Raw genomic sequence first — 15805 nt, forward strand, 5'->3', positions numbered from 1 at the left:
AGGAGCGGGCTCGGCGCGGCGGGGGCGGGGCCTCCCCCGCGGTCCTGCCTCCTCCCCGCCCGGCCCCGCGCCGCTCACCTCCCGCGGCGCACCGCCCTCCTCTTCCCGCCGGCGCCCGCACCTCGCCGGCTCGCTCGGGCGGGGATTCCCCCGCGCCCCGCCCTGGCCCTCGGGCTCCCCGCCCCGTGACGCTGCCCTCCCGCTCCGCGCCCGCCCGCAGCCCGCGGGCTCCGGGAGGGGTCTGCAGGGGCGGGCAGGCGAGGAGCTGGGGCCCCCGGGAGCGGGCGGAGGAAAGCTCCGCGGCCAGGGTGCCGGCTCTCGCCCCGGCCCATCGGGATGACCCCCCCTTTAAACAACCCCAGAAGGGAAGCGACGGGAGAGTAGGGATGGGTGCGGAGGTGAAAACTGGGGTGCGGGGTTTAAGGAGCGAGGGCAGGGAGAGACGACGTTTGGAGAGCTTTTTTTTTTTTTTTTCCAGAAACTACCAGGAGCCCAGCTCGGGTTCCAAAAGCGCCCCAAAGAATTTCTCAGAGACGCCGCTGCTTTTCTTGCCGACTTTGCTCTTCGCTCTCCGCGCGGGAGACCCACGCACCGCGTGTCCTGAAGGTGGACACATGCCAACATCCAGCCCCAGTGCCCCCCGCCCGCCTGCCCTCCCGCGGAGGGGAGCGGCCCCTGCCCGGGCTTTCCGGGGTGCCTGTCCGTGGAGAGCACGTTTTGCTCGCCTGGATCTCCCTCGTGACACTTCCGGGATGAAAGTCTGGGGAGAGTCACCGCGCCACTAGCCAGAACAGAATTTCTGGTGGCCATCGTCGGCATCTTCCTTTTCATAATGTTTTGATTGCTCCCGGACACCCCGAGCGGGCTGCAGCACCGGTCCTCGGAGTATGAAGTTTCCGCAGAGCGAATTGCCCCCACGCTCTGGTGGTACCCAGGGAGCGGGTTCCCCTTGGCAGAGATGATTTTAAACCGTTAGCAGCAATTCACAAGACATCCTCTGCCAGCGGCTCGGCCCGCTCAGTGACCCGCAGAGGCCAAGCAGGTGAGTTGTAAGGCAAACTGTGTTAGGTGCAAAACAAATTCGGGCAGAAAAAAAAATTAAGGGTGGGGAGGGATGCAGTCATCTGATCACAGTGTAATCCGTCTGGTTACTGGGAGGATTTTATTTTGCCCATTTTTTCATAATTGTGTAGGATTGCCCTGTGCCCACTAGAGGTCACCATAAAGAGTAATTTTGCTCTAATTCTAATGTGAATTCCAAGTGGAAAGGAAAGACATAAAAATTGGAGTGCTTCTCACAAAATAAAATCTCTCTGGGTGGTTTCTCGAAGACAGAAAATTTCTATACAATTTTTTTTAACAAATCGATTTTATTGCTGCATATTAATAAAGCATACAGTTCATCCAAAATGTACAATCAATGGTATTTGGTATAATCACATAGTTGTGCATTCATTACTTCAATTATTATTAGAGCATTTTCATTATTTCCATAGTAATAGTAATAAACAACAAAAAACAGGCAAACAAGAATTTTCTCGTTTGTCAATAAATTGTTTTTTCCCCCAGATTTGGATACGCATAGGTATCTTAAAAGCACATAAGGAGGTCAGTAGCAGGAGTTGTTTATTTACTAAGTAGATACTAAACAAGAAAACTTCCTGGAGGAAGTGAGTTTCAAGGCAAAATTGAAGGAAGTGATGGGCATGATTTAGCAGAGAGAAAAAGCAAAGCATTCCAAGTAGCAAAATCCCAGAGATGTAGAGAATAAAGACTTGTTTGAAGGGGAAAAAAAAGGGGGGCGGCTAATTAATGCATTTGCCTGCCTGAAACAGAGGGAATCTCTCAACTGCAGAATTTCATTCTGTAAGCAGTGGAATCCCTGAAGGTTATAACAGAAATGACTAGATGAGCTTTATTTTAGGAAGATTCCTTTGCACTTTGGGTTGTTCTAAGGATAAGACCATTTCAGCAACCCAGGAATGGGAACCCAGCCCTGATGTCTGTTTAGATGAGGAAGGTCAGTTTCTGAGGAAACACTAAGACCAAGGATTCAGCAGGTCTTGGTAATGGAATATTGGAAATAATGAAATGGATCGTGTTATAGGACATGTGGATAGAGAAAAGTTTGCCGGTGTTTGCAGGTGTGAGCTGAGATGTGATCCTGACTTGATACTAGCAGAAGTCAATATCTCAGGGAATTGTTAAAAATACTTTCTGGAAGCATCAGAAGCAACAGAACACAGAAAAACTATTGTGTCGGCTATTTGCTCCAAATTACTTTATTTATTTCCTGTGTTTTCTATCTGAAATCCCTTTAAAGTCAGTTGATTGAATCAGTTGAAGAAATATCTCCTTTTAAATTAAATTTGAGCTTAGAAAACAAATTAATTTGATGGCAATATAATGTGTGCCTCCTAGGTATGTTTTCATAAAATGTCTTAGAGAGATAGGTTTAAGTTATTTTCATTTGTTTCAACGGTATATTGTTATTTGATTTTAATATCTTCAACCACTGGCAGCAGCAATACCCAAATCATTTTCTTAAACAAAGAAAGCAGTAAGATACAGCAATGATTGGCTCTACTCAACATAATCTGGTTTAGAAAGCATTCTTAAGAACAGTTTTATTCCTTTGTACTTTGAGATGGTTATAATGAGAATTAATACCTCTAAATTCTTTTCTGGATTCTGGATGATAGGGTTTTCATATGTAAATTTTTAGAATGCATTAAGATCTAAAGGCATTGGGCAGAATTTTAGAGTTTGAAAGAACCTAGAGATTTTCCTAGTCTTGTTTTATCAACCCATTTTAGGGAAGAATAATAAAAGTTCCATGGAGGTGGCTGTAACTTGCCAGAGGCTTGCCAGCCAGCTTTTAGTTTCAAACCTCATCACTCTCCCGTACCATCCCCAGTGCCTAGACTGCTGCCACAACCATCTACGGACCTCTGTGCTCCAGTTTCTTTCCTCTGTGAATCCTAATACCACCATTTGGCTATTACTTCAATCTGTTTCATCAAATCATTTCCCATTAAAAACCCGAAATGGGGAGCGAGTGTAGCTCAATGGTTTAAGTGCCTACTTCCACATGTATGAGGTCCCAGGTTCAATCCCCGGTACCCCCTACGAAAACACCAAATAAATAAAAAAACCTAAAAGGCCTGTTGATCTCCAGACTACAACTCATCTGTAAAGAATAAAGTCCACGCTGGTTATTAAGGGCCTCCCTAGATTCAAATCCTGGCTGCACCACTGATTCGCTAAGTGACCTGAGGCTAGCTCCTTAACTCCTGTGGGCCTCAGTTTTCTCATCCATAAAATGGAGATACTGATACCTATGTCAAAGGGGTGATGTCAGGATTAGATGAGATGATGTGACGGTCATATCTAGCTTAGTGCATGGCACTGGAAAAACCTCATTTCATATATGCTTCTATTAGCCCAAACATGCTGTGCTCATTCCCATTCCTGGGTTCTAAATAAATATAAATTGGATGAATGGATTCATCTAAAAATGTGACCAATCACAAATAACTAACCTGAGACACCAAAAATTCAGTGAAAAGTTGGGATCGTTTTGCTAAGGACTCTGGTTTGAACAAAAATTCCTCTGTCACTTTGCACTGAGCACTGAACAACTGGCTATGTTCAGGGACTGAAGACTTCCCTGCCCAGAGGCTTTAGAGGGTGAAGCACCCTGTGGGCAGTTCCACTCCACAGAGCTTGTTTATCAATTCTGTCTACCCTAAAAGCCTTTTCTCTGCTCTTAATTCACCTTTCTGAGTGCCTGAGTTTGTGTCTACATCAATTTCTTTCTCTCCATCTGCAGAAATCAGTGGATGCTCTAAAATAATGGCCTTATAAAATGGAAATCTAGCCTTCAACTTCTACTCTTTTTTTTTAAAGATTTATTTTTTATTTATTTCTCTCCCCCCTCCCCCCTCCCCCTCCCCCTCCCCCCTCCCCCTCCCCCTCCCCCTCCCCCTCTCCTCCATTGTGTGCTCTTTGTGTCCATTCACTGTGTGTTCTTCTGTGTCCACTTGTATTCTTGCCAGTGGCACTGGGAATCTGTGTCTCTCTTTTTTTGCATCATCTTGCTGCGTCAACTCTCCATGTGTGTGGCGCCACTCCTGGGCAGGCTGTGCTTTCTTCATGTGGGGCAGCTCTCCTTGCAGGACGCACTTGTTTCGTGTGGGGCTCCTCTACACAGGGGACACCCCTGCATGGCACGGCACTCCTTGTGCATATCAGTACTGCACATGGGCCAGCTCACCAAACAGGCCAGGAGGCCCTGGGTTTGAACCCTGGACCTCCCGTATGGTAGGCAGATGCTTTATCAGTTGAGCCAAATGTGCTGCCCTTCCACTCTACTTTTATATAAATGACAGCCTTAGCCCACTATGTACAATTGCCCCGTAGAAGGTAAAGCTGTAGGTTTCAACAGGACTCTTAAGATTTTCCCGAAGTCTCAGACAGTATTTTCATTTAAAGCGTTCTCAGTGAGGCAGGTATAGGTCAGTGGTTGACCGTCTGCTTCACATGTACAAGGTCCTGGGTTTAATCCCTGGTGCTGGAAAGCACATGTAGCTCAAACAGTTGGGCCACCACATGGGAGGTCCTGGGTTCAGTTCCCAGTGCCTCCCAAAAAACGACAAGCAGATACAGAGAGCACACAAGGAACAGAGAGTAAACCTAAGCAACAAGAGCAGGGAAACATAAATAAGTAAAAATTAACCTTGAAAAATCCCTGGTACTGCCAAAAATAACATAGTGTTCTCAAATGCTCAAGAGTGGAGCAGGAAGCTTGACACAATGGCCATTATTGCACTGTAAGGCAAGAAACGCCCTCAAAACTATCCCATCCCAGGGACCACATTCTTAAACATGAGAAGCCACCAAGGGACACGTTACCCCCATCCACACACCAAGGTCCTTTGACTTTTTCTCTGCTCCAGGGCACTTTATACCCAATGAGAGCAGGAGAAACATCCTCTTTAAATTTCCAGCTTTGAGAGTCACTGTATAATCATTTAACAGCAAAATCGCTTTGGGTGCTGATGTAGTTTGCCAGGGCTGCTGTGACAAATACTATACAATGGGTTGACTGAAAGAATAGGAATTTATCGTCTCACAGGTTTGGAGGCCAGAAGTCCCAAATCAAGGTCTCAAGGAGCCATGATTTCCCCCGAAGCCTGTAGCATTCTGTTGGTGTGCCACAATCCTTGGGGTTCCTTGGCTTGCATCGCTGTCACACAGCGACCTGTCTCCTTGGTCTCGTGCCTTTCACAAGAAGATAGCATCCAAATGTCCTCTGCCTTATAAAGACTCCTGTCATATGGATTAAGGCCCCCCCCCATTCAATTAGGACTCACCTCAATAGGATCTTACAAGATATTCACACATGAGTCCACACCCTGACTCACCTTGACATAGTCAAAGATACTGTTTGCGAATGGGTTCACACCTACAGGAAAACAGATTAAGATTTAAACATGTCTTTTGTGGAACACATGATTCAACTGTGGACAAGGGCCATTGCAGAGCAGCCCCTTCACCCAAACCTTGCTCCTGTCCTGCTGCTGCGTTGGGATGGCCCTTCTCTCCACCACTCTTCTGGGTCCCTTTGTTCCACATAATTACTGTGTGGTCCCCAAGCTCAGCTTTCCACAATAATGCTCTCCTTGTGGTAATTATTCTTATTAATACTCTCATTGAATTGATGAGGAAAAGAGACTTTTCTAGTTAGATGACTTGTCCAAGTTCCCACAGCCAGCAAATGAAGTACAAGAGCCAGTTCTGAAACCTAACGTCCACCCTACTTTCCTGCCTCCCCTGCTTGCTTACTGCCACCTTTCCTCTCTGCCAAGCATGGCACGCCCCTAGAGAGGGAAGAGCAGGCTGACTGATGCCAGAGGAAGAGAATGGACAAATCTAGAAAGTAGGTCATTCTACAAGACAACTGATCTTCAAAAAGCCATTTTCATATCCTGACATATTTCCTGATGAAGTGATATGACATCTGATATTTGCTTCACAATAATCAAGGTCAGAGGCAAGTGGGTGGGGCTAAGATCACCAAAAGTTGAGAATTATTCAAGCTGCTTGTTGAGGGTTCATTATATTTATCTCTCCACTTTTGTATATATTTGAAATTATCCATAATAAAAAAAGTAGATGTAAAATTTTAAACCCTGAACTTCTTTTAAGCTTTTAAAAAAACACACCTTTTTATTTTGAAATAATTTCAAATTCACAGGACAGTTGCAAAAATAATACAAACCCCATACAGAGAACACCAACACACCTCCCACCCTAATACCCAGATCCACCAACTTTGAATATTTTGCCCCATTTGCTATATCATTCTATTTATTCATCTATCTTTCTATTATTCTATTTTCTAAACATTTGAGAGCATGTGTACATTATGATCCTCAAACACTTGATACTTCCATGTACATTTCTTAAGAGTGAGGATTTTACTTAACCATTGTAAAGAGAGTTAAGTTCAAGAAATTGAACATTGATATAAAGATTACAGTCTATACTTTCTTATATGTCCCAGTAATATCCATTTGTACGTTTTCTCTGTTATTAGATCCCGATTGGGATCATGTATTGCCTTTAGTTGTTATTATTTCTTTAATCTATCTCTTTTTAATTTTTTTTATTGTGGAAACATATACAACGTGAACTTTCCCATTTCAGCAACTCCCAAGCATGCAATTCGGTGAGATTAATCACATGCAGTGTTATGCTACCCTCACCGCCACCTGTCACCAGAACTTTTCCATTACCCCAAATAGAAACCCTGTATCCATTATGCATTAACACACCATTCCTCCTTCTGCCCAGCCCCTGCTGACCTTTAACCTACTTTCTGTCTCTATGAATTTACATATTCTAGCTATGTCATTTAAGACGAATCATAAAAGATCTGTCCCTTTGTGTCTGACTTATTTCACTCAACATGTCTTCAGGGTTCATCCATGTAGTAGCATCTATCAGCACTTCTTTATTTTTAGGGCTGAATAATATTCCATTGTGTGTGTAGGGCATATTTTGTTTTTCCATTAATCTGTTGATGGACCTTGCAGTTGCTTCCACATTTTAACTATTGTGAGTAATACTGCTGTGAACATTGGTGTAAAAGTGTTTGAGTCCCTGCTTTCAATTCTTTTGGATATATACTTAGAAGAGGGATTACTGGGTCACATGGTAACACTACATTTAACTTTTTTAGGAACCACCAGACTTTTCCACAGCGGCTGCACCATTTTACATTCCCACCAACAGTGTACTAAGGTCCATTGCTCTGCATGCTAGCCAGCGTGTTATTTTTCATTTTGTTAATAATGGTCATTCTAGTGGTATTTCATGTTTTAATTTGCATTTCCCTAATGGTTAATGATATTGAGCATCTCTCCATGTGCTTATTGGCCACTTGTATAGCTGCTTTGAGAAATGTCTGTTAAAGTCTGTAGCAGTTAAATATGGTTAAGAATTCCAAAAATAGATACTGCATTATGTTTGTAATCTGATCTGTACCTGGGCATGATTGAGTTATGATAGGGCATTGAGTCCCACCCCTTGGTAGGTGGGGACTCAAAGATAAAAGGCATGGCGAAGAACAGTGTCGAAGGTTTCTGTTGGAATTTGATGCTGAAGACTTAAGCTGGAGCCCCAGGATGTAAGTTCACAGAGGAAAGAGAAGCCAGCCCCAGAAAGAAAGGAACGTTGAACCCAGAGAGAAGCAAGACCCTGGAAGGGAGGAATCCAGGAAGCCTGAATCCTCACAGCTGTTGGTAGCCATCTTGCTGCAACAAGTGAAAATAGACTTTGGTGAGGGAAGTAACTTATGCTTTATGGCCTGGTATGTGTAGGCTCCTACCCCAATTAAATACCCTTTATGAAAACCAAGAAATTTCTGATATTTTGTATCAGCACCCCTTTGGCTAATACAAAGTCCTTTGTCCATTTTTGTATTAAAACCTTCAGAATCCCTTCTCTTTTCTTTCTGTCCATATTTGTCCAATAGCTTCCTTGTGATTACCATAGCCTTAAATTTAACATCCTAATTCTATAAAAATCTCATTTGGTTTCATACTAACTTAACCTCAAAAGCATACACAAACAATGCTACTATAGCCTTCCATCTCTTTCCTTCATGTAGTTCTTGTCCCAAATTACAAATTTACACATTATAATTCAGAACCATTGATTTATCACTGCTTTTTAATGGACTTGCATTTTAGATTCTGTAGGAAGTAAAAAATGGAATTACCAACCAAAAATACAATAGTACTGGCATTTATATTTACCTATGCTATTACTGGAGATCTTTATTTCCCATGCAACTTGGATCTATTGTCTAGTGTCCTTTCCACTCAATCTGCAGAACCTCCTTTAGCGTTTCTCATAGAGCTGTTCTAGTGGTGACAAAGTCCCTCAGCTTTTGTTTATCTGAGCATGTCCTAATCTCTCCCTTGTTTTTGGAAGACAATTTCACTGGGTGGAGAATTCTTGATTGGAATCTTTTTCTCTTCAGCACTTTTTTTTTTTTTAAGATTAAAAAAAAAATTTCTCTCCCCTCCCCCCCAGCCCAGTTGTCTGTTCTCTGTGTCTATTTGCTGCATCATCGTCTTTGTCTGCTTCTGTTGTTGTCAGTGGCATGGGAATCTGTTTCTTTTTTGTTGCTTCATCTTGCTGTGTCAGCTCTTCCTGTGTGCGGCGCCATTCTTGGGCAGGCTGAACTTCCTTTCACACTGGGTGGCTCTCCTTATGGGACTCACTCCTTGCGTGTGGGGCTCCCCTACGCGGGGGACACCCCTGCGTGGCAGGGCACTCCTTGCGCGCATCAGCACTGCACATGGGCCAGCTCCACACGGGTCAAGGAGGCCCGGGGTTTGAACCGCGGACCTCCTATGTGGTAGACGGACGCCCTAACCACTGGGCCAAGTCAGCTTCCCATCAGCCCTTTAGATATATCATCCCACTGCCTTCTTGACTATATGATTCCTGGTGAGAAATCAGCATTTAGTCTTATTGAAACCCCTTTGTATGTGACAAGTTGCTTCTCTTTTGCACCGGTCACAATTCTCTTGTTATCTTTGGCATTTGACAGTTGACTATTATTATGTCTCAGTGAATTTATCTTGTTTGGTTTTCATTGAGCATCTTGGATGTGTATGTTTATATCTTTCATTATATTTGAGAAGTTTTCAGCCATTATTTCTTTGAATATTCTCTCTGCCCTTTCCTCTCTTGCTTCTCCTCCTGCGACTTCTACAAGTGTTTATTGGTGCTCATGATGGTGTCCCACAGGTTCTACAGGCTCTGTTCACTTTTTTCAATCTTTCTTCTTTCTGCTTCTCAAACTGGACAATTTCAAATGTTTTATCTTGAAGTTCATTGATTCTTCTGCCAGCTCCAATGGGATTTTTTTTTTTGAGGTACCAAGGACGGGGATTGAACCCAAGACCTTGTGTGTGGGAAGCTGGCACTCAACTGCTTGAGCCACATCCACTCCTTAGGGAATTTTTTTTTTTTAAGATTTATTTATTTTCCCCCTTCCCCTCTCCTGCCCTACTCTTTTTGCTGTCTGTGTTTTTTGCTGTCTGTGTTGTCTTCTCATTTTTCTCTCCCCTAGGATTCACCAGGATTTGATCCTGGAGACCTCTGATGGGGAGAGAGGTTCCTTGTCAATTGCGCCACCTCAATGCCTGGTTTCTGCTGCACTTCACCTTGACTCTCCCCTTGTCTCTCTTTTGATGCATCATCATCTTGCTCTGTGACTCACTTGCACAGGGAACTGGCTCACCACACGGGTACTCGTACAGGCAGTCGTGCGGGCACTAGCTTGCCATGTGGGCATGCTTTCTCATCTTCTTTTTCACCAGGAGGCCCCAGGGATTGAACCTAGGCCCTCCCCTATGATAGGCGGAAGCTCTATCACTTGAGCCACATCTGCTTTCCCCTAGGAAATTTTTAATATCTGTTTCTATTGTCTTCAGCTCTGTTTCATTCTTTTCCATGATTTTCGTCTCTCTGTTGATATTCTCTTTGTGTTCATCTGTCGCTTTCCTGATTTCCTTCAGTTCTTTGCCCATGTTTTCCATTCACTTATAGGCATATTTAAGACTACTTTATCTGTTATGTCTAAGCTCTGGTCTTCCTTGTTGATGGTTTTTAATTTTTTTTAAAAAAAAAGATTTATTTATTTCTCTCCCTTCCTCCCCCCCTCCAGTTGTCTGCTCTCTGTGTCCATTCACTGCGTGTTCTTCTGTGACTGCTTCTATCCTTATCAGTGGCACCGGGAATCTGTGTTTCCTTCTGTTTCGTCATCTTGTTGTGTCAGCTCTCCATGTGTGCAGCGCCATTCTTGTGCAGGCTGCACTTTCTTTCCTGCTGGGTGACTCTCCTTACAGGGTGTACTCCTTGTGCGTGGGGCTCCCCTACACGGGGGACACCCCTGGGTGGCAGGGCACTCCTTGCATGCATTAGCACTGCACATGGGCCAGCTCCACACAGGTCAAGGAGGCCCAGGGTTTGAACCACGGACCTCCCACGTGGTAAGCAGACGCCCTATCCATTGGTCCAAGTCCACTTTCTAATTTTTTATCCAGCTCATTTGCACAAACCATTATTTCCTGTTCCTTTGTATGTTTTGCAATCTTTGGTTTGAACCTCAACATTTTTCTGTATAATGTGGTATCTCTAAAATTTAGACAATGAGGCATCTGTTCCTTAAGCTTGTATCCTGCTAGTGTTATGACCGAGATTTTCTTGAATATTCCAGGAGTTAACAAAAGGAAGGAGAAGAGGAGGTGGAGGAGGAGAAGGAGGAGGAAGTGGAGGAGGAAGAGAAGGAGGAAAAAGCAAAACAAAACAAAACAAAAACACCTTTCCCAGTCTTTTTTTTTTGTAAAGATTTGTTTATTTATTTATTTCTCTCCCCTTCCTCCTAATCCCCGTGTCTATTTGCTGCGTCTTCTTTGTCCGCTTCTGTTGTCATTTGCTGCATCTTCTTTGTCGGCTCTGTTGTCAGCGCAAGGCACGGAAATCTGTGTTTGTGTTTGTGTTTCTTTTTCCTTACGGGGCAACACCCCCTGCGCATGGGACTCCCCTAAGCAAGGGACACCCCTGCGTGGCAGGGCACTCCTTGTGCGCATCAGCACTGCACATGGGCCAGCTCCACGTGGGTCAAGGAGGCCCGGGGTTTGAACCGTGGACCTCCCATGTGGTAGACGGACGGCCTAACCACTGGGCCAAGTCCACCACCCTTTTCCCAGTCTTGCAGCTCGTGCTGTGAGTATTCTTCAGAGCTTAGCTGTCCCAACAAAAGGTTTAGAGAATAGCTTGAGGCAGAAGCATAGGCTCTTCCCCAGGGTTACTGCACGTGGGACTTGTTCTGGGCATGCACACATGGCCCTAGGAATTCCCGCATTTACATGGATCCGAATGCCTCCTTTCCCTAGGGAATAGTGTTTCCTCTCCATCCCAGGCTCTGCACTGTATGATCAATGGCCTGCACTCCTTTGCCTCAGGCACCTGCAATTTGACTATTCTCCTTCAGTATTCAGTGGGAGAGCTCTGTGAGCTGCCTCTACACGCAGGGCAGGTTATGGGACAGTGAGTCTCTGACAAGTATTCTGGTTTAGTCCTTCAGGCTGCCACCAGACAGATTGGCACAAACATATATGTTCCCAGTATGTGCACAAGGGTTACTCTGCTTCCCCCGGAACCAGGACTGGACCTCCCTGTGCTGGGAACCCAGGCTGACTCCATGTGGTGCTGATGAGGAGGTAGGGGTGGGGCCAGCAGTGGTACTAGGAAAACCTACTATTTTTACGTTGCTCTTTCTTGATTCAGCATTTGCACTATTACTGCAACCCTTAAGCTGTGTCCTGGAGCTTTGAGAAAGATGGTTCTGCCAGCTTTTGTTTGTTGCTTAAAGTTTCCATGGGGGAGCTGAGGCTTAGAACAGTTCACCCCATCTTCCTGATGACTGGAAACTCTCATTTAAGCTTATTTTTGACTGTTGACAATTATTCCTTCAGATTTTTACAATATTTACAATGAAGGGTCCCTCTAATTTCTCCAGAGTTTAAAAAAGCTCAGAATGCATTGCCGTATCTATTAAAACTTAAAATGCATATACCTAGTAACCTAGCAATTTTAATACCAGGAATTTATCCTACAGATATACCCACATATTTCACAAAAAGGTATTTAAGTATCATTGCATTATTTGCAATAACGAAAGCCTAGAAACAATTTTTTAAATTTATATTGTCTTTTTTTTTTTTAAGATACATAGATCATACAAAATGTTACATTAAAAAAAAGAAGAGGTTCCCATATACCCCACTCCCCACCCCCCCACTCCTCCCACATCAACAACCTGTTTCATCAGTGTGGCACATTCATTGCATCTAGAAAGAATTTAAATGCACAAAAATCAGAGGTCTGGTTATTTAAATTATGGCACCTACATGAACTTAATGCTGTTGTTTATATAGGATCATACAGAACCATTTCTAAGCCAGATTGCAAAACAAAAAAGTCTAGATCCTAAGCTATGGGCTAAGTTATTCATATATGTGTGTATATATATACATATATATAAAGAAAAAATACATTTATCTGATAAAACTTCTGAAAGAATGCATAGAATGCAGTTATTGGGAGTTGCTTTTGTTCAAGAAGCTATGGAAGTCTAGGGTAGAAATGACACCTACTTGTTAATGGTTTTGTAAGCCTTTTGTCCTTTTTTTAAAAATTTGTGCACAGATTACTTTTTCCATTAAAAAAATTGCTTGTTGTTGTTGTTGTTATTTTAAAGCTTAGCAGGTATCTTCCTACCAATTTATCTTTTTTTCCTCAGGTTCATCTTTGCTGTGTTCTGTGTCTCCTCCAGCTCAGGTATATCTGGGTCGTGACACCTGCTGTGCCCCCTGCCTGGGACAGCGTTCCCAGAGCATTACATGGCTGATTCCTTCTTGTCAAACATTTCCCAATTCACCTGTCACTTCCTCAGACAGACCTTCTCTGACCATCCATTCTAGCATATCAACCTATTTTTATTTATAATTCCTTATCATTATAAAAAGTCATCTTTCTCATTCACCTGTTACTTGTTCATCATCTCTTCCCACCTGTCTCACTGCCTTTGAGAGCAGAGACCCTGGGATTAGTTCACAGCTGTATCCTCAGCTTCTAGACCAGTGCCTGGTTCTGTTGTCAAAGCTCAATAACTACTTGTTGAGTGAAGTATTGAATGACTATTAGTGTTGATTTAAGTAATGTTCTCTGAGTGCTAAACTGGCAGTATCGATGTATACATACAGTGAGGCTGGAAATGACCAACTCGGGAAATCCAGACTCTTTCTGAAAAACCACTTCAATTTTGTTAAATGGTTGGCATACTGGCAGAGAAGATCTTGGCACTGCTCTCCCCCATACCTACAGTGTATGCCAGCTTCCTGGTGTTTCAAAGCACTGCAGAAGCCCTGCTCATTTAGCAGGTCCCAGCCCTGAGTCAGGGAGGACCATAATTAATCCTTACCTAGCAAATCTGTAGTCAGGAAAGTTCTTGGAATCAGATTCAATTATGTCTATGTCACATCATCCACCCATACCTGTCCCTGGAGGAAAGAGATAATACGGAAGCAGCAAGGCACTGCAAGGGGAAAAAAAAATCAAAACTGTCCACCATTGACATGTATACTTCAAATGGGTGAATTGGTATGGTATGTGAATTATATCTCAATAAAACTACTATCCAAACAAAACTTGCTGTCTGTCATGGCTAGGCTAATTGTGTTCAACTAGGCCAGGTAATGGTGCCCGGTTGTTTAGTCAAGCAAGCACTGGACTAATGGCAATACAAGGGCATTTCATGGACTTTAATCATCAGTGAGATGATTGCATGTATGGCTGATCACATCCATAATTAACTGAGGAGATGGCTGCCAGCAATTAGAGTGACGTATCATCCAATCAGTTGAAAGCCTTACATGGAGAAGTGATTTCAGCCTTCAGAGAGAGAATCCCCATTTCTACTTCAGATAGCCAGTGTCTCCTAGGGAATTCAGCTAGGACCTTCATCTGATTCTCTGGCTTGCAGCCTGTGCTATGGAATTTGGACTTGTGCATCTCCATGGTTGTGTGAGATAACTTTATAAAACCTCATTCTATTTACAGATATTGCCTGCCGGTTCTTTTTCCCTAGAGAACCCTGACTAATACACTGTCCAAAAGACTGGATGTTGAACCAGGAGGCTCTTGTATGTCTTAGGTTCAGGAACTACAGCTAATATGGAAAGAAATTTAGGCAGCCTTTGCCCTGGTAGCAGGCACCTGGAGACCCATTTCCCTCATGGGGCAGTCAAGAACAGGCAGAGAGGCTTTCCAGCAAAACAGATGTTGGGCCCAGACAGGAAAGAAGGGGGAGAGCCAGGCCGAGAGAGGGATTCTCTGTCCCTCACCACATCACAGGGTATATTCAGTGTATCTAGGAGAGAGCTTCTACTCAGAAGAATCAAAGGCGCTTTCAAAGTGAATGGAAGTTCCCCACAGCGTTCTCTCCATTCTGCAAAGAGGAAAGCGGCCTTTATCAACATTAGGGAACCAAAATTAACTAGTTTAGCAATCTGCTTTCAAAACCACCTGCTCTTCTTACCCTTCTCTCCCTTCTGGCAATCTCTTTCCCAGCCCCACAATCCCTTCCGTCCACCCCACTCCACCCGGTGCTATTATTTCTGCCTCAGCGGGAAGGTTGGGGCTGAGGTTGACTAAAGCCAAGGGTATGGCATTCCTGGAAGTAATCTTCTCATTGGAGATGCAACCAAAATAGCATTGGCTCAGCACTTAATAATTGATATACTCTTCTACAGTGACTGCATTTTTCTCCAAGGTGCGGGATTTAAACTACAGACTCTTTCTCTCCAGTTCTTAACAGGAGATGAAATTAGAATCATCCAATTCAGGTACATGTGATCCCATGACCCTTCTGTGTCAAAGCTTGCAGTCCTTTGCCTCAGTTATCCCTCTGATATATGTTCTCGCAGGTCAGCAAAAAATATGACTCTCCGTGAAAAGCTAAGAGGTACAGCAATCTTTAAGATTTGCTGTTTTAAAAGGTGGTTTGGAGCAGATGCAATTAGGTTGGTGCAAGCCTGTCTCAGGCCTGGGTAGGAGAACAGAGCCTATGGCTCAGCAAAACAAAACAAAACCAACGAAATGAACGCCCAGCGCAGCTCTCTCAGCTTGTTAGGATCCCGTTCCCAGGCTGTAACGCTATGAGGCCATATGCCAAGCAACATCAGATTGCATCCCCAGAAGAGGGCCTTCCTCTCCCTCCGCTGCTTAACACTGGCTAGGGCTTTAGGTTTTCCAGCTAGGATTTATCCTTTCCAGAGGAAGGTAATCACAAACAAAAATCTTTGTAGCAAAGGATGCTGAGAAGCGTTTTACACCCTTTCACTAGTTTCCATTGTAATGGATGAAACGGCAAAGAACAATTAGAGCAAATGGCAGTGTAAATTCCTGAAGAAAATAGGCTCACCAAGTTTCCTCTGATGATGCCAAGACATTCTCTTCTTGAGATACAGTGTGTATTTAACTTAGTGTCAAGGGATTAGCAGACACTCAATGCCTGTACCAGTGGTCTAGCTCAATAGCAGAGATACTTATCGTGGAAAGGAAGAAATTGTGAACATAACTTCCATTGAATCAGCATTCGTCAAGCCTTTCAATTTTAGTTCATTGTCGTTTCACTCCAGGAACCAATTCAAGTAAT

At 43.7% G+C, this 15805-nt stretch overlaps 1 long non-coding RNA gene across 1 annotated transcript; it reads left to right on the forward strand.

Moving 5' to 3' along the window:
• Positions 1–232: 232 nt before the first annotated feature.
• On the forward strand, positions 233–13793 carry LOC131273946 (uncharacterized). The gene is made up of 2 exons (XR_009181123.1): positions 233–1042; positions 7247–13793. It is a non-coding gene; the product is annotated as an uncharacterized lncRNA (long non-coding RNA).
• Positions 13794–15805: the final 2012 nt, after the last annotated feature.

This window comes from Dasypus novemcinctus, chromosome 17 (genome assembly GCF_030445035.2).
Source record: "Dasypus novemcinctus isolate mDasNov1 chromosome 17, mDasNov1.1.hap2, whole genome shotgun sequence".
Lineage (NCBI taxonomy): Eukaryota > Metazoa > Chordata > Mammalia > Cingulata > Dasypodidae > Dasypus > Dasypus novemcinctus.